Genomic DNA, 20,004 nt, shown 5'->3' with positions numbered 1-20,004 from the left:
CACCTTGCCTCAAAACATATATGTTCTATGCTGCGAAATTATATAAACAGATGATTCAACTATTAAAGAGATCCTTGAGCTTCTGTTTGGCCCAGTGGAGGAAACGTGTGGAAATGCTCGGGCTCCTGACACCATTTGAGTCCTGAGGCCATTTATACTTTGAAATACGTGTAGAAATCACCAAGTTGAACTTTAAATCTATAGTTTATAAATTGCAAACAAGATTATGTTGCACTGTTGTTCCAGTTACTTTGAGTTAATGAGAGAAATTTGTTGAACTGAATTAAATGTTTTTGTGCCTTATTTGTAATGTATTGTGTTTTTCCTTGTGTAATTAAATTAACTCAATTTAACTGTTGCAGTTACACAACACTAGCTAATCAGTCCACGTGAGTGGTATGAAAAGCAGAAGAAAAAGAAAGGAAGGATTTTTCAGTCGAATGTATTAGAGTTTATAGTTACGTTGAAGTACATGTGATGTAAATGATCACATGTGTACCATGTCAGGTTACTAGATGAACACTTAGAACTTCTGTCCTATGTTGATGCATAATCCTATTCTTCATGTTTTGGGATTGAAGGCTGACTTGACGGAAAAAGCTAATCAGCTCGGAGCAACATTCAGGACTGTTCTCCGTCATGATTATTGATGCAAACTGCTGGACCAAGGGGGCTCATTATAATGTTTCATAATACTGTGTCTTATAGCACCAGCAGATTTAGCAGACTCCTACTCTCACCTATAGTAACCTCATGTCAGAAATCTTTAATCTTAGCATGCTGGGGGGGTGTTTCCCCTCAGAAGAAATTAGTGTAATGACTATGCAGGAGCGTCGTGTGTGTGTGTGTGTGTGCTCATCTCTGTTGCTCTGTTTACATCATAAACTCTATAGCGAAACAAGTCCAAGTCCAGGTACTGTAAAAAAAAGGGTACCGTGACGTTTTTAGAATTCTGGCATCGAACTGGTACGGTCGTATCATTTTTCATAACATGTAATAAGGCCATGCCTCATTGTCCCTCTCTAATGAGAACTAGAATTACCGCACTGCAGTTGTATGCCTCCGCCAACCAGTGCACTTTCTGTGTACATATTTCAACGTACTTTTTTTCCCCAGATTCATATAAAGCCACTGTGACCTTTCACCTTTGACCACTGAAACCTAATCACTTTGAGTCCAGGTAACAACTGATCGGAAGTTGAAGATATAACATCCAAGAGGCCAAACACATGTTTTTTGAAGCAACCATAACCTTCGTCTTTGGGGACTGATATTTATGGGTGTGTGCAATTTGGTGCAGATCCAAATAAAAATCCCAAACTACTGGATTTAAATGTTGTTTCGTGGTATGTACTGAGATTTGACTGAGTGACATTCTAATCGATAAAAACCTTAAGTGAGGGTTATCAAATTTCTGGGTCTTTTAAAGATCGTTGTGTATTTGTTTTTCATTAAATCAAGTGGAATGATACTAAATGCTTTTGAAAGTCAAGCCTTAGCAGTTTGAGTGAGCGGGCGACTTTGTGTCAATAGCAAAGGGCGCTGCTCGTTTCTTTGTCTGTTTGACCATTTTGACTGCCTCTCCACAGCCTGACTTCCCCTGTTTATTCCAAACACATCACTCCTGCTTGGTGCAATCGATATTGTGTAACGTCAGTCCGCGCTGCAGTCACAAGAGGCATTTACGTGAACATGTTACAGATCATTACTTTAAGTGTGTCAACAACACTTCAAAGAATCGGTGGTAAAGAGGGCTCGGTTTGTTGCCGTCCTTTGAGCTGACAGCGGTTGGTGTGTTCTGTGTATAGGCAGAGAGACGCTTATCTGACGGGAAGCTGCGGTCCTTCCCACTGGGAGTGACACGGCTGATACTGGTGGCTGTTTACGTGAATCATATGGTGATGAGTGCAGCATGCGTTTGTCCATGTGATACCATGTGAACGTTTCTCGGGGGTTAAAAGAATCACTTTGCATTAGATTGATAAATACGCCTATGAGCTCTTATCGGCGTCTGTACGCTATCAAAATGAGAGACACTTAAAAAGCAGAGTACGATAACAGTAAGATAATTTGTTTTTGTGACGTTAAAGCCCTGATATACATAGTGGACAATTTATAACACATTGTTCATGCATAGTGGAGCAACTACTGTGCGAGGCCTGTGCACGATATATACCCCTCACATATCTACCTGCTATAAGTGCATTCTGCATGTCTGAGATATCCTGCATATAGAGCGACTGTTTTCTTTCCCACTGAAACGCTTAAGAATAATTTCAGTGCTGTTAAGACTCTGAAAGTTGGAAATAAGAACATAAATAAAATGAATTTCAAAATGAAATGTAGTTAATTGTAAAAACCACACGGATAACAAAGAAATGTCAATCTGCTTTATTTCCAGGGTAACTTCACATTTCATAAAATTCTAATCCAAGTACTTCAATCAGGAGAGTCTTGTGGAAAAAAAATTAAATATATATAAATTTAGATCAGAGGGATTACACTGCGGTACTTAGACCCCAGCATAGGAGGCAGTCCTTTGAATAAGGTGCTTCAGACATGAAGGAGACTTCCCCCTGGAGCAAAGACACTGAAGGTGGTGCTGAGGACTGGAGCACCAGGTTGTCACATCTCATGAAGGGTCCTGGTTGGAGGGTTTGAAGGGAGATGACCAGGTATCCAGAGTCGAGGTGGTGTTGGGTCACTCATCGATCAGGGTGTTGAAATGACGGGGAAGGAACATTTTCAAAGTTTGACAAGGTGAGTGTGACATGTTGTGATTGGATGAAAATGAAAATGACCTGGTGGAGCTGAGAGATATCAGGAACTGTGTTTGTGTCTTCAGCCGTTTTTCAGACATGACCTCTGGGTAAAATCCAGAGAATTGATTGCGGAGTTTACCCACAGTTTGCCCTTCACACATGCAGAACACAGCGGGAGGTTTTCTGCACAGACGCGTTGACAACAGCAACAAATCCTCCGCATTATTCAGGCAAGAGGTGGAGCAGCCGGGAGCAGCAGGCAGCGGCAGGAAGTGACAACTTAACTCTGATGCGGAGATCACGTGATTTTCTTGTAAACATGTAGACACCAGCGTCGGCTGTTATCACCACAAACTCTCTTGACATCTTCGTCTGTGTCTTCTACATGTATGAGATATTTGTTTTCCTTTCGTTAGTTGTATTCATTTTTGCGTATGTCACATGCTAGAAGCGTTATCAACCCCCCACTCGCCCCGCGGTGAATCCGGCTTCTCCTGGATTTCTACGGACATTATACTAGGAGGCCAGGTGGAGAGAGTCCACAGATACTGCGGAGCGTCTCACTGCGTAGGAACTGCAGAGTTCAGTGCATGTCTGAAAGCAGCTTTAGAAGGCATGTGCAAGCTACACAGTCTTCTAGTTTATTTTTCATACTAAAATATTAGCTGAATTGATCTTGGCATTATGTTGATCAACCTTGGAAAAGTCGGAAAGGTGTTTGAGAAAACAGTCTCACCACCAGGTCCATATAGTATCTGTGAAGCTTGTGCACGTGTTGTTGATGCTGAAGCGCACGAGATGTGAATCAATTCACAAGTAAAAGCAGTGCCCAACAAAAGCACTATTTTCTTCTGTATTGACTAACACTTCCTAAAATCTACAATGCCGAGCTACTTAAGTAATTATTATGTTATTATGACTACTAAGACCTTAAATCAGAAATATTAAACTGCACATTCATGACCCATTTTAAAGGTTTATGTCTTCATTTGGAACTAGGCCGTGAGTGGGAAGAAACATAATAGTCTAAAGCAATATCAGTTGTGATCTTTAGGATTATACCTTTTGTTTGCTGACAATAACAAAATTATAAACCAACAAGATACAATGTCTATTGAAGATACATTATATTACATATCCTTTAGCTGACACTTTTATCCAAAGCAAATGACAATAATTGCATTCAACCATCAGGGTACAAACCCAGAGGAATCTGGGTATAAGTACAATTAGTCTTCAAAAACGCCAAACTACAAGTGCTACATGTAAGTGCCATTTAGGTGCAACCAAACGGAATAGATCCAGAGCCTGGAAACAGAACCTGCACCGCCTTCTGAGTGAGAAGGAGACGTGTCCTCCTGATGTTGTGCAGCATGTCTCTACACGAGCGGGTTGTTGCAGTAATGTTGGCGGTAAAGGGAGAATGAACTGTCCACCCAGGTTCCTAGCGGTCTGGGTGGGGGCTAGCAGAGAGTTGCCAATGGTGATAGTAAGTTTGGATGATATAGAGAGTTTTCTATCTAAAGTTTGGGATTGAACTTCCTTTTGTGTCGACTTGAACTTGGACATTTAATTCAAAGTTAGGGAATGCAACAAAGCAACAACACTCTGCAAAGAAACTCATTCGCACTTTATCCTTCCTCTAATGTCAGTCAAGTTACTTTGTGGCCGTCAGGATCTGAGCCCTTAAGTCATTCCTCATTCCTCTTGACATCTGTTTTGCACAACTCGTACACAGTCTTCTTTACATAAAAAGTGTTTTTCCTGTCTCCAAGGTTAGACATGTGCTGCTGCGACAGTTTTTTTTTTTTGTATTATAGTAAATATCCATGAGCTTTTCAGGATTTGGTAAATGTCAATCCCTGCAGCTGTGACACACAGCTCGGCACAGCCAGATGGATGTATCAACAATGCAGCGCGCTAATACACGGTTAGTGTCAGTCACTCTTCGTCTCAGGTGCAAACATTCCAAGTAACTACTTTTTTTCAGAACTGCCAGGTTGAATAAACCGTAAACATAATACATATCCATCATGCTGACAGGCCCGCTGCTTTTTTTTGGGGGCCAGTTTCATTAAGACCTCGGTCTCTATTGACGTGTCGAGCGTGATGTAGCTGCGCAGCTTCATTACGCTTTCTGAAGGGGGAACACATGCAACTAACAGTGGAACATGGGGTCGATGCGGTGGATAACACAGGCGCCATGACGGCTCAAATTTAAACTACAAAAGGAGGAAAACTTTGACTTTTAAAAAAAAAAGGTGGGAAAGATAAAGCTTTGGCAAAAGTACAGTAAAAGGACACAGATAAGGCACCTCTATACAAACAGCGGCCTCCACCATTTTTTTTTTATCATTTAAACAGGGGTTTAAGCAGACTTTTATGTGCACTCTTTTGAAGGGACGGCACGTCTATATGCTCTTTGAGCCTGGTGGATGATGTGTGAATGCAGGAAAAGCTTGAAAATATGAAAGGAACAACGGTGGCAGCGAGGAGGAGACGTTGAAAAAGCGAAGTGAAATGAAAGAAATATCGAATGACTTTCACTTTTGAAATAAACTGTTCAGTGCAAGACGAGGAAAATAAAGGGCAATTTTGAACTTCTGTCAGCGGGCTGTTCACAATGCATGGCTGTGTAATTAGTTTGATGGATCTAAAATATACTGCAGTGTTTTAATTTTACACAGGCCACACCGAAAAAAATCATTAAGTTCTGTGAATGTGGGACCAAAACCTCCCCTCAGATCCCTGCTGATGAAGTGGTCTCTGATTGGTGGAGCACATTTTTCTTCTTAAATCAACACTATGTAGTTTTATTCCTTAAAAATAGCAGCTGCAAAATCATTTTGATAGTACACAAAGTTATAATAGGCAAAATGGCATATCTATCTATATGGAGAAAACAAAGAAGAGGGAAAAAAAACAATAAACAGGGAATATCAGACCTCTTTTAGCTTTAAAATATGCTCTAAGGATGCAGGGCAGACTCGGACCTGCTTATTGGACAAGTTAGTCAGGACTTGTGCTTGTTTGCTACGTCTTGCACTCTTCTGCTTGCTTGACATTGGGATGTGTAAGTGCAGCTGTGTATGTAGTTTTAACCACATTTTTTTTCAAACTACAAAGATAAAATACAAAGAAAAACGGAGAATCCTCACTGCAAAAATGTTTTTATATGCCAGGAAAATATTGTTGGACCTCTATCGAGTTAAGTAGAAAGTGGTTAAATTCACCCTGAGTGAAAATGCATAAAATGTCATTCTTCTGCTTTGACTCCTCAGACCAGATGAGACTGAAACTCTCACCTCACTCAAATGATCCGAATTGATCTCTATTATTTACTCAGACTTGGTTCACAAAGCATCAGGATGAATCTAATGTCCCATTTTACAACTGTCGTATTACATTCTCCCTTTCTGTATATTTAAGAAAAAAGAGAATCAATTCATATGCTCTCAGAAATAAAGATAGGATTCAAAGGTTAAGGGTAATATGTATTTTTATTGACAGATTTGTCTTACTGTGAGCCTGCACCCTTTAAGACTGGATTTAAAAAAAACTTCAAATCTCTGCTGACATTGATGTTTATCTTTATTTCTATCCTGAGAGTAACCAAATAATAAGACACCCCCCCCGCTGCCAAATGAGCTTTTTGAATGTTATTGTAAAGGCAGCTCATCGTGTTAAAACTTGTAATAGTCCTAGGTAAGGCTTTAAACTTTGAAATTACCACTTTGTCTTAATAACTTTTTCATTTCCCCACATTTTTGCATCACAGGCATTTTCACTGATGCACATCTCCAGTCCATTTACAAAGTTAAAATGAGATTAGGCCTCGGTTCCGAGATCTCCTGTATTACAAGCGAGCCCCATTAAGTTGTGCAGGGATTAGAGTCATGGAGACCTAGTGCTGTTGCTGTGAGCCCGAAATGATGATATCATACGGGAAAAAAGAAATGAAAGGAGCAGGACATGTATGAGGAAAACCCAAACTTAGAAAGGGGCTCAGCGAATGCATACCTATAGAGCCATAGCAAATCTGTTCTTCCCACAGTGAAGATTTTGTTATATTATTTGTAAAGTAAAAGTGCAACATTTAAAAAAAACGTTTATAAGCAATACAAACCAAATATTTTATTTCAAATGCACATTACATCACACCACTAGATTCTCCAAAAGATTGTCCGTGCTTGCAGAAGTTAATTTACACCGTCACCCTCTTTTTGGTCGGAAAATGTTTTTTAGCGCGTTGTTGGCTCAGAGACAGCATCAGTACAGCTGTCCTCATAAAGCTCATTCTACCATGACAGAAACTTACTCAACTTGAAAAATACAAATTGAATGGAAAGAAAAACATTTTATCAAACAGACAGCTTTAATAAGAAGCAAACCCTTGATTTTTTTTTTTTCCAGAACATTTACCAGTGTCCCCACGGGCCCATGATAGTAGATATAAGTAGCAGGGCTCATTTCTTCTTATCTGTGCAAAATATGAAAACTGATGGTCTTTTGTAGAAAGAATAAATCCTTAAACTGTAGGTTTAGGATGTTATGGGATTCCAGATTTACGCAACATTAGTGTATTTAGTGATTTGGTTTCGTAACTATGAATCTGAGGGAACTAGGTAGGCAGGATAGCCTCCTATACTGACTACAATAGCTACTGCCGTTAGTGTGCCTGGCATGTAATGGATTATAATAAGTACAAGGCTGGATATAATCCTCGCCCACGCACCACCAGTGTGTCTGTGATTTTTTAAATCTCAGAAAAAGTCAAATATAAAGATTGCTTTTCCACCAGTGAGAGCCGCTTCTGACTACAAGCGATCCAAGCAAATGAAGCTACTATAAAGTGGAAGTTAAAGCAGGAAGCCCACCTCGTCTTAGCAATCATAATATAGCTCTAATATTTCCCTAAGCACTCCACTGCCTTGCTTTATTCTGCTTCTTCTTTTGCTTGCTCCCAATCCAATCAGTGCTTTTTATTTTCCTTCCGGTCGCTGCCAAACCATGTGTCCTTCTGTCTACATGTACTTTCAGCCCTTTAACCTATCAGTTAATTTCCATTTTTATTCTCCGGGTTGAGCTGCTGCCATGTCACTCTGACAATGCAATGGAAGTCACTAAAAACACAGCAAGGGAGATGTTCTTTCTCTCTCTCTCTCTTTTCTCTCTTCCGTGCTTGTGAATAAAATCCGGTTGCTTGTCACCGCTTCAGCTGGAGCACTAACTGGATTCACTCAAACCTGAGGCGAGAGAAAGGCAGGCGGCTCTTTGCTTCACAAGCAAACAAGCAATGCACTGCAGTGCTGAAAGGGAAATGGATATGTATAAAATTGATTTCTCTCGTGATTTATATATACATGGATAATTCAAAAATAACGTTTATAGATATAGTTTGGATAAAATATTGGAAACACCTGTAATGCATTGAATTTCAACAGCAGCAAGATCTACAACTTCCAATACAACCACAAAATCTTTTTTTTTAAATCAATCTTTTGACGTTTGATGCATTTTGGATTCATTGAAGGGCTACAGATCCGTTTTAGCCAGATGTACAAAATAATGTGGCTCCTGAGGCTTCATCCATACTGCCACACAGTCATTGAAAACGGCCTTTGCAAAGTAAAATGATTTCTGTTCACACAAGCGTTTTGGCTCCGTATCAGTTTTAATGGCCTGAAAACACATCTCGCGTGATCATTCATGTGCACTGGGCATGTGGGTGCCGACGTACACAAGATTTGTTCCAATAATAGCTTGTCTCGTGTGCAAGTCATTTGCATTGTAAAATGTAGAATTAAATTGCACAACAGATGTTAGCAAAGACAACGCAGTCAGCAACGCTTGTAGTTGATTATCCATGTTGAAATCTACACTAGTAGCTGAGGTTAATGCCGATTGTTGTCTTCCAGAAACACAGCCCCGGAGTTTTCAAACTAAAACAGGCCTGCTGGGTTTACAAACCTCTCTATTTTTTGCCGCTGTAAAACCCAAGAGTTGTGTGGACGTCGGACTTATCCACAATGTAAACGTAGTACAGTAGATGTAGCCTGAGTTTTGCAATTGTAATTGCACATAATATTGAATTACAACATCATAAGTTACCACTGGCTTCAGCACACAACTCTCAACGGCGTCTCATTACTTTAACAGTGTCATAAGCAAATTGGATTGTGCCGTAAATATAATCTCTTATTTTTCTTTCTTCATTATGATGTTTAAGCCTAAATGTCTACAAGTCTTTTCATGATTTGAAGCTACTCATTCAAAAGTGATAATGTTACGCTCAAAGTAAACAGGAACTATTTTTTATCTGTGCTCTTAAACGACATTTTGCTGCAAACAATTGAAGCGTGTCTTTTTTTAATCGTAGCACAACTCCAGAAAATCGAATTGAAATAGAACTTGGCGCACCAAGTCATTCTGCTCCCTCTGCCCCCAGAGTCCCACAGCAGAAAGTGCGATCCCACCGTGTGCTCGATGTTCAGCCACAGGCTATTAAGCTGTTGGCCTCCTTTTTCCTTTTTTTCTTTTTAATGGCCTCCTTCCCATCCAGGGTGGACGTCCTTGGAAACCTCCTCCATCTACAGCTTTCCCTTACGACTCATAACTTGCACTGAGGAGTTGCAGCTGCATGCGTTTAATTGTGCTTTTCTGAATCTATCTCAACATGTGATGGTGGCTGGGACCCAGCTGGAGTCAGGTTGTTTCAACACTGTAACAGTGACAGCTGTACTGCCGATCTCATGCCAGGCTGCAGGGAAGCTCCCATTAGGCTTTCATGTTCAAAGACTTCACTTAGTTGTTATTGTTGTTTTTATTATTACACAGAGGCATATTCCTGTCACACCAGGAAAAAATAAATAAAAAAGATCTGTATCACATTTTAACGTGATCTGTAGAGTTTTTTTTTTTTTCCTGGTGACAACAAAACGCTTCCGTGTTATTATTACTATTACATTCATATTGAGTACATACTGTATGCGGTTACATCAAACAGCAGTTATTCTTGCTTTACATGACAATGATCTCACGAGAATCTCTTTGTCTCTTAAGTTTGTGTTGAAACGTGATCAGATCAACTCTGCTTGATTCTTAAATAACCAGGATAAAGAAAAAAAACTCTGACAGCACAAGTCATGCAGCCCAGCGCCGGCCACACCAAGGTTATAACCAGATAACCTACAACTGTTGACTCAGTTTTCTCTGGTGCACTGCATCTGGAGTAGGAACAATGCTATTCAAAAAGTGATGTCCCCCAATGGGCATGAATTTGTGGTTTTGCCTCAACCATAATTGGTTTACAGCCGTATCTGTGTGGACCGACCAGCTCCCAGCTGACATTGGGGAGAGAGGACGGCTACACCGTGGACAGTTTGCCAACCATTCACGCTCACATTCACACCTACAGTCGATTTAGAGTCTCCAATTAACCTAACCTACATCTGGGAGGAGGCCTGAGTTGCTAATACAATATTCCATTCATATTCCTGTTTATACATTGCATGTAATAGTCCCATTATGACGTCAAGCAGTAGGTGGATACTGCGAAAACACCAATAGGCCGTTATAATGCGACATATACATGTCTGCATGATGCCTCTAAGGTCTGATTACACCACACGTCTTGATTCGAGTATTGCTTATTCTTTGTATAACCTGGTTAAGGGAATCAGAATACGCTGTTTACGTGACAGTGTCGTATTCAGACTGTTGTTTGCATCTGGTTAAGATCACAACAATAAGATGTAGAAATATGCACAATATACTCATAATTTCTTTCACAAAAGTAAAAATAAACTAAAAGTTTAGTCTATTTTTCACACATTTGTCATGTGACTGAAGGTGCATCCTGTCTCATATGGATCTGTTTTTTTCCTCCCTGTGAATGTGTTAACACCCCTGTTACAGTGACAGTGGAAACCAGACAACACACGCACAGCAAACAATGTATGAAAAATTAAAGAGCGGATCTAAAAATAGAGCGAGCTCCCTGTATGACTGCCAGCTTACGTGTTGATGTGCATCTTCCGCAGCGGATTCTCACCTTGCAGAATTAACACTGCTGCCTACAGATAAACATTTCATTTCAGTTTCAAGGTTTCCTGTGCACGTCAGATATAACTTAATAACCATTAACACATGAGGATCCTATTAACACATAATGTTCATCAATTCCTATGAAGGACTTGTGACATCACCCTGAGGCGTTTGCAGGTGACACCAAGGCCAATCTGTGAGGCAAGAAGTTGTGAATTCTGCTTAAGAAGTCTCTTCAAGTTCCCCCCCCCCCCCCCCCCCCCCCCCCCCCCCCTAAACGCACCAGCGAGAAGAAATACACCGTTGGAAACATTAACCACTAAAAAAGAAAATCAACGGGCCAAAGTTTAATGAGCGCCACAAGGTTGTCTGGGGCTGAAATGCAGTGGGAGGCAGAATGTGTACATTAAGCGCAGAGTTATGTGCATTGCTAAAACACTTTCTTTCTTACGCTTCAGTTTTAAAAAAGTGCTAATGGTCGGTGTGAGGAAACAGAGGATGCAGTAAATGCGAGGCACAAAGTGTGAATGATTATTTTTCTCAAGGTGCAACCAAATCCAACCGTCTGACTGTGAAGCATCCCGGGAAAGGTCAGGCGAATGATGATCCTGTTGGAGGAACAACCAGCCCGACACCATTTCTCTGCACCGAATTGTTGGTGACAAAGATCTACACGCCGCAGCCCCTTCGCTCGGTTCTCCTATTTACATAGTACTTTCACTCAGCATTTAGGACGGCCATTAACGGGTTGTTTTGTCCCGGCATTAAATCAATCTGCCAGTCCCACTGACACGCGACATCTGTTGTCTCCTTGAGGCGTTTGAAGAGAAAGGAACCAGAGATTAGACATCACTTTGCACTTTGAAGTCCTCGGGAATCTGCTCCGTCTCCCTCGCATCCACCGTCTGATTCCCCCTCTCCTCACACACACAATCTAAATGAACAAGTGCCGGATTACAGCACTGGGTCGGGGCTCTGCCTTCATAAAAGCAGTCAAATGAATAAATTCCTGGCGCCTTTGGAGGATGGAAATTTAATCGGTTGAAAACAGGCTGGAGGTATATTTATTGAATGCTTGCCGATGCTGCCCCATTAATAATTACCGGATTCTAAATTCTGACCTGCTGTACAAGAACTTGCATCACAAATAAGATGCCGACTCCTCTCATACAGATAAATAATACATTGCAGTTCCATCAGACAGAACTCAGTTCAGCTTCAGGTTTAGCGTAGGTCAGCAAGAGCAGCGGCAGCTCTCAAGTTGATTGGTGTCACGTAAATAACATGCAATTAAAGGGATTTAAAGTGAAACAGTTTTGTTTCACATTAATATAATAACATCATTTTGATGGTAGAGGACAGAGGATCTCAGTAAGAGTGAACATCAGACCAATATATCGAGTGTTGGATGTGTGTTTTATCTTGCCTCCGGTCAATAGGTGAGTTTGGAATGCCCTGGGTATTTTCCACACCCCTAGTTTATTGTTGTCTAGATACACCAGGTAATTGGTTGGTTCCACCCCCTCTATTTGTCTTGGTTCAGTCTTTTTGGAGAGAAGTTGGTTTGTTTTTTCGTTGGGGTTTTCTTTTCAGAAATCGATGGTAGTCGGTCCTGGTTTTGTTGTATTTATTTTGTTTGGTACAACCACATGGTGCCATCCTCCTCCATGTTTATTGGTGTGAACTTTTTGTCAGTAGATGCAACTGGACAATAAAATTTGTATTTAAACTTTTGACTCCCTCATATTCTTGATTGTCCTGTTACTGTCGTCAGCCACCCCTCGACCTATCCAGGGGACGTAACAGGCGAGAACTCAAAGAGGCAAAAGGGTGTGTTACAACGCAGAGCTTTGCAGAACCGTTTTGCCATCCAGAAACATTCAAGCAGTGCATCTATGTGCAGCACCTTCTCTATCCTACATCACTCACACACTGCTGGCACAGCCGTCAGTCAATTATGCCTCCCACCTGTAGGGGGACCACAAATGTATCGGAGGGCAATTCTTTTGTGTTGCTATAAACGTGCTACAAGGAGTTTTTATTTGGTTATGAAATGGTCTCATTTTAATATTGCTGCCTCTTTATGACTTACAACAGCAAAGGAGACAATTAGGGAGAAAATTGGCTTTTTTTTCTAAACTACTCCCAATATTTGTGATCGGGTCAAACTGCGAGGTGAGGCCGGAAAAGCCTATTTTTACATTTCCACCAGCAAACTTTCCCAGTGAGTAGCATGCGAGCCAGTTGAAAGGAAGCTGGAGCAGACTTTTCTTTAGAGGTGAGGACGAACCAAAGAACAGAGGAACGCTAAGAAGGGCTGGTGATGAATCACGAGCTCAAACGCGAGTCCACCTTGGTCGGGCAGTCAAAAGATCATGAGAATTAAGTGAACCGATCCTGAATTCCTGTTCTTCCTCCTGAACAGGTATGTCTTATTTAATTTGATTTGTGAATTCTAACATGAATACCTCATATGCAGCTTTCCAACAGCTTTGTGCCCTTTTTTCCGCTTCTTCCAAATCAAATGTACATGCTGGCCGGATTGAGGTCTTTATGTCAGGAGACGGTGGTAACACTACAGCTTTTGTCCACAGAGGAGCCCAAATCAACGGAAAAGAAAAGTTCCCTGCAGGGGCTTTTCATGAGAAAGATGTAATAAGCTCAAAATCTCCGAAGTCACACACACGGCCTTATTCTTTTGACCGTTGGGTTTCTCTGCAGTCGTGCCAGGTCTCGACCTTGCTTTGGAAAGTGCCTTGAGATAATGTATACTGTGATTTGGCACTATACACATAAAACCGAATTGAGCTGGAATCTTTTCTGATGAACCCAGTTAGATATCTGCACATCAGAGTGTGAGTCAGAGACAGAGGCGGAGCAGTGATACTCTATATGAATTTATATTACACATCAAAGCATGCAAGTGGGAAATGTAAACCTCACATCAGAGATTCTCTCAAGTTAAGGAAAATTCCATGCACATTGAAAATGATTTCATTCATTTCCATTTAGCCCACACCTACTCCATCAAGGTGCGCCGCCGCCATTCACCAACAGATGTTCTTCATTATGCTGTTGTCTACGCAGCACATCTAGCTTTGGGCTGCGGCACATTGAGCAAAGAGCTGATTCCACCTATTGGATACACAAGAACAACAAACCCATTAAAAACAGTGCCACAACCCCAGAGGAGACATTTCATTAATATCGTGACACATTTGGAAAACAACATATGACAACCGGTTTGTTTCATGTGTTTTAAGGTACTGATTGTGGAGGTGCACACTGCAGGCGATGTCTTGTGTTGTCATGTTGTGCTGTGATCTCCTCAAAGGGGAGAAGAGAGGCTGTAAACCCCAGCAGCCTCCAGCTCCAGCTCTACAGGGTGGATGAATATGAGTTCTTTTACATTAAAAAGACAAAATGAACTAGGGCAGAGACTAAAACAAATTATAATAATTGATGACAGAATTACCCATTTGAATCAATTACCCAAATGACCGGACCCATGACAGTGAACTTCCCAAAGGGGAGTAAAAGGATAGAACATTATAAAAGGGTCATCCCCAATTCCAGAAATCCTTTTACCCTGAAAGATAATGAAGCCCATTTTAGTTACAGTCAAGTCAGTGCCACCTCTGACACACACCATGTCCAACACACTCATACCAACACGTGTCCAGACTAACCATTCTAAAGGCTGCTTGAATCAGAAACACATCACTGACGCTATCACTTTATTCAATCAGCAAATTATTCGATGATGGGTTAGAGCCTAAACTTTGTTTTAACCACTGCCAAGGAAGTTATGTTTTCACCTTGTGTTGGTTTGTATAGCAAGATTACACAAAAACAAAGACATGGATTTCCATGAAAGTTGATGAATAATTTGAACTTATTAAGTGAACTGATATCTGAGTTATTTGTTCTCTCTACTAAACGCCATTTTGCTTTGTATTCCCTTAGTGTTACTGTATCAGCTGTTCTACATGTTTTCCAGTTTCAGACAGAAAATGTGTTGAGTGGGCAGTATCCTATATTACCTGTATTTATGACTGACTGGAGTCTCTGGTTCCCTCTGTTCTAAATAATTACCAATGTGATCAGTCAATCAATCAATCAGCTGCTGGGCTGAATCAGACACATTCTGATGCAACTCATATCATTATCACCAGCCAATAGATGGTGGATATAGCAGGCTTCTTGTGGCCCCATTGTACATTTTCCCTGATGATTTGTCAACTAGAGGTGTGTGTTAGTTTGCACGTGAGTAGGTGACATCCGCTGTGGCAGTTAGAAGTTGTGAACTTGGGAAGTAGCTATTCGTAGACTTCATCCGCTAAGTGGGCATCATTTTCAGTGTTAGCTGCTTAGAGGATTCGTAGCATATAGCGTAGACAGCATATCAGAGTGTGAGTCAGAGACAGAGGAGGTGCTGATTGTTGGGACAAGGTCTGAGTCATTATTTATACATATTTGAAAGTTTCCTCATTTAGTCTAATAAGGCCCCTGACCTTACTACATATTATCTAATTAATGAATTTGCTCAAATGTCTTGGGTACCCGAACCTTTACGTGGTGGCTCTCTCCTTTTTGTCACTCTAAAGTTGTACTAACCGAAATTAATTCGCTATCACTATTCTGCTTTCATCATTGGAAATATTTTTTCATCCATAACTTTATGCTTTGTCGAGATCAGTTCATCTTCAGTTCTCTAAACTTTTCGCTGAAATAAAAGTCTGCGACTCTTTGTCTCTGGCCAGGAGCTGCCACACGAGAACTTCAACCTTCATTACCCTCAGTGAGACAAATAAATGATGATACAGCAAACTCCAGACATGCTCTATCAAAAGATTAACTTTTCTCAATATTACGCAACATTAAAGTAAGATCATCTAAAGAAACATGACATGCATTTTAATCAGGGAGAAAAAAGTAGGGTCTAGTCTTTGTAACTGCTTCATAACTTCAAATCAAAGCTTTTGAGAAGCAGTCTTTCAAAAAGGGCTTTTTCTTTTGAAAAAAAGATTCTAAGCTTTCCCTCTGACACAAACTCTGAATGCTAACAGGACTTTTCCATCAAGAGCTGCATTGATAATAAAAGTGTCTTTCTCAGGTCAAGAGATTATTCCACACGTTGGCATTATACTGGACAAAATGGCCTCTTCACATTTGTAATCAAGGATTATGAATGTGAAGAGGCCATTATGCAAATAGGTTGAAAATAACTGAAGCAACAAAAAACAAAGAAAAAAAAAGACTTTGAGTCGTGAATGCTGTTAACTGGGACAGTCACATCTTGATGATAAATCTCATCTGCATCTGTCAGGTAAGAGACACGAGAAAGTAAATTCAAACAGCTGCCTCATTTGCAACGAGCCAGCAATATGATATATTATTTTAAATTGACTATAAACCAACGCCTCCGAGGTGCCACAATAAATTGATTTCTTATGAATAACTCGCATTGCTTATATTGTTCCGCCCGGATTTTGCATTTGTTGTTCCCTATGTGCAGTGCTCCCTCTTGGATTCCAGATGAACACAGTGTCGATTCCCTCCATGAATATCACATGAAATGCATATTAATCAATTCCCCTGGCAAAGACTCAACCAGAGAGAGAAAGGAATTAAACTGCAGGATGTCACAGGGAAGAGCAACACTTCAGCCGCTCCTCCGGAGAACATGCTTCTCCACATCGGGAAAAGGAAAAACAGTGTCGGGTCTATTTAGTTGGCAAAGGGGGGGGGGGGATACACACTCCCGACCTCATGCTCGACGAAGAAAGTATTTTATTAAATCTGCCTCCACTTCACAAGAAAGTCAATTTGAAACTTTATGGGCCTCGGTTCCCACATTACCTGGTTTTGTTGAATATGCTGATGCAATCTCCTGCCAGAAATTTCAGAGAACAGCAGGGAGCCACCTGGCAGGGCAAAACCTCGTCAAACTTCCATCAGACTGCAGACGCACAATGTGGAGCTGCACAGATTGTGAGAGGTGCTGAGTTCCATTCATTACCATAAGAACAGCAGTAACAACTAATAAAAAAATTTAATAAACATTCGGTTGAACGTGCTGTTGATTTTGAGCAGTAAAACTAGGAGTAGGAGGGGAATCGGTGGAAGCTGAGGTTTGTTTCCAAAGGAAGTGATTCAAAGTGCAGAATTTTCGTGCACGAATTCAGCGGGGGAATTTGCATTGGTGTGTGGAGAGGTGCTTACTAAAGGATGGAGGCTGGGGAGCTGTCTAGCTGCTTGAGAGATCATGCGTGCTGCTGCACACAGTGGGAAGCTAATGACCGATGCACACTGGCTATTCAATGAGGAGCTCCAGTGCCGCTGCTCTCCCACCCTCTCCAGCTCCGGGGATTTCCTGCAGCAATTAGAGCTGAGAGTGGGAGCACATATATATTTTGAAGGGGGAAAAGAAATGGCTGAAGTGAGATACCGGACTTGAAAAACAAATATATTTCAAGGCGCTGTCCGAAATCACCCACTCACTAACCACTATCACTTTATAGGGACACAACTCTGTAATAACGTAGTGTTGCAGGTTTATGGCACACAACAATGTCTGCCGGTGGAAAATCTCATTGTAAATTTAATATTATTATTATTATTATTATTATTATTAATAATACTTTTAGGTAAGAACATGTTGAAAGACCATGTTTAAATGCAGCATTAAACTTTTAAAATAGGTCTGTGAAAATGCCTGCAAATTTCAAGCTGTCCATGATGATCTTGTCTCTCTGCCATTTTTCTTCCTGTCAACGCCGCGAGCTCAATACATGATGGTCTATATCGCTCGGTTAGTGACCATCTGTTGTACACTGCTTTTCACGGCGCACTGTGGATACAATGAGTCGACTGTATAGGGAATGAAACATTTCACAGCACGACATAATGGTGAATTCACTACGTAGTGGACTATGTAATGGTTAGTGAGTGATTTCAGACACAGAGTACTTAGAATACAATGTAGCATTCTGTTCATCATCCACAAGAAACTGATCATGACACTTTAGTTTCACCTAGGTTGACCTACATTAATTTGTGTGGATGTAAATGAGTAGAATTAATTCAATGTTCAGTGAAATGGGAGATTTTACCTCAAATTCCCTCCACCTCCTGTTGTGCTTTGGCAAATGTTTTCAAGTGAACATTCATGTTGCACCGGTGTTACATGAAAACAGGATTGAATCACTTTGGGGCTGTGAATTAATGGAGTGGTTTAATACGCCTTAGGCACAGTCCACTGCCCTATTGTTAGCCGTCCCAGGAGAAAGACGGCACGGCTGTGTGTGACATGTGTGGAGTTCCAGGTACAAAAATATGTTTGCTGCTTGCAGGCGCGCGTATTTGATACAAGTGCGTGCGGCCGTGCGCACATGATTGCCCAGCACGGAGACACATGCAGTGGAAATGCCACAAAATTGTGCCTGGTAGAGTGGAGGCAGCAAAAATCATCAAAAAAAGGGAAAGAAAAAGATGAATTTTTCATAAAACTCTGAAAGAATGTAGTAGGAGGTTGGCTGGAGGACGAATGAAAACCAACTCAGGCCTTTGGTGGCATTCTTCAATATGTGAGGATAGAGAGGGCTTTTGCTGCATTTAAATTACGTGGGAGGTAGGAATGTGTCGGCAAAGATTCACACATTCATATAACTGGACTGCTTGAGACGGTGGCTCCCTGTGCCATTGTGCCTCTGCTTTGCTTTACACCACAACTGCCTTATTTTCAGCTCGTTGTGTTGTTTCGGTCCCGCGGTAGATCGATAATGGAATCAATACAAATGAATACAGCAAAACATTAGAGTAACCATGATTCTTCAGAGTCAAAGAAAAGTGATACTATAGAAAGCAAATAACTACTCATAACAAGTGGGATTTGAATGGAATAAAGACCATTGAGTCAATTTAATTTGACGGTGGCCGAGACGTCTCATGCAAGTGCTCAACACGAATGCAAAAGCCACAACACAAATTCAAAAGCCACAGCACAAACGTAAGAGTGACAACACAACCACAAAAGCCACAGAATGGAACTACAACCACAGAGTGAGCAGTCGTTTGTGAAAGAAAATGTGAAAAAGCCAGTCGACGTTTAAAATTTGAAGGAAGAATGCACCTTTACAGTGACACCTCAAATAGACAGTTCAGCAGTGGCTGGCATTTGCCTGGTTTTCACGAATGACTACACACATGACTAAGTGGTATAATAAGTAATTCTGCTCGTGTCATTGTCAACATCCATTGTCACTCACTCCCGTCGTGGTTGCGTTCCCGCTGTGAGTCTTTTGCAGTTGTGTTGTCGCTTTCTCATTTGTGTCTTCCTCTACTGCGCTTGTGTGAGACGTCTCAGCCACTGTACAATTTGATTTGTATAGCGTCGCATCACAACATAAACTATGTCAACGTTCCTCATATCGTAAGGTCATGACCTCGTAACATTATAAATAAACTCAACAGTTCAGCAAACACTGAGGAAACTTCTTTTACCTTTAGTGATGAACTGTAGCAAATGTGAAGCCCCCGTGCTTACTCATTCCCCTCTGAGTCATAATAACAATGTTGTATAAATAGTATTCACAAGTTGGAAGCTGTTAATAGGCCGAACTGTAAATCCAGCGTGTGATGTTCTGTAAAACACTAGAAGTAGAAAAAAATGGGATGTGCCGTGTGTTGACACTTCATTTCCCAGAAATCACTTGCCTGTCGAAAGAAACGACCCTAAAGAAGCTCAGAGACACCACGGCAGGAATCCAAATTAAATACTTGTTGATATGCTCATTTTCGTATTGGCAGACATTTTGTCTTGTAGCTCATAAGTAAGTGTTGTTTTTTTTTGTGTGTGTGTGTGTGTGTGTAAATTTAGATTTGCCAGGAAGTCACGCAGCGAGTCATCGTGCACACGAACGCAGCCCTGGCACAGAAATGGCGTTTCGGGGCTAATGTGATTAGTGACACCTGTGTTTGACGAGTCCCATTGTTCCGTGTGTTGCGAGCGCGACTCGACCGCCCTCGTCCTCGATGATCTGCAGAGAGCTGTGGAGAGCTGGTGACGGATTAAACACAGGTGTGTTTCCTCCATGACTGTGCGTTACTGTGCTGCTGTCCATGATGGTGATTATATCCCCTCAGAAAGCACTGCAGCACACGGGGCTCTGTAGTCCTTTGTGTAGGGGTCTTA

The sequence above is a fragment of the Hippoglossus hippoglossus genome, chromosome 6 (genome assembly GCF_009819705.1).
Source record: "Hippoglossus hippoglossus isolate fHipHip1 chromosome 6, fHipHip1.pri, whole genome shotgun sequence".
Classification (NCBI taxonomy): Eukaryota; Metazoa; Chordata; class Actinopteri; order Pleuronectiformes; family Pleuronectidae; genus Hippoglossus; species Hippoglossus hippoglossus.
The sequence above is the reverse complement of the archived record's forward strand: the minus strand, read 5'-3'. Positions refer to the sequence as shown.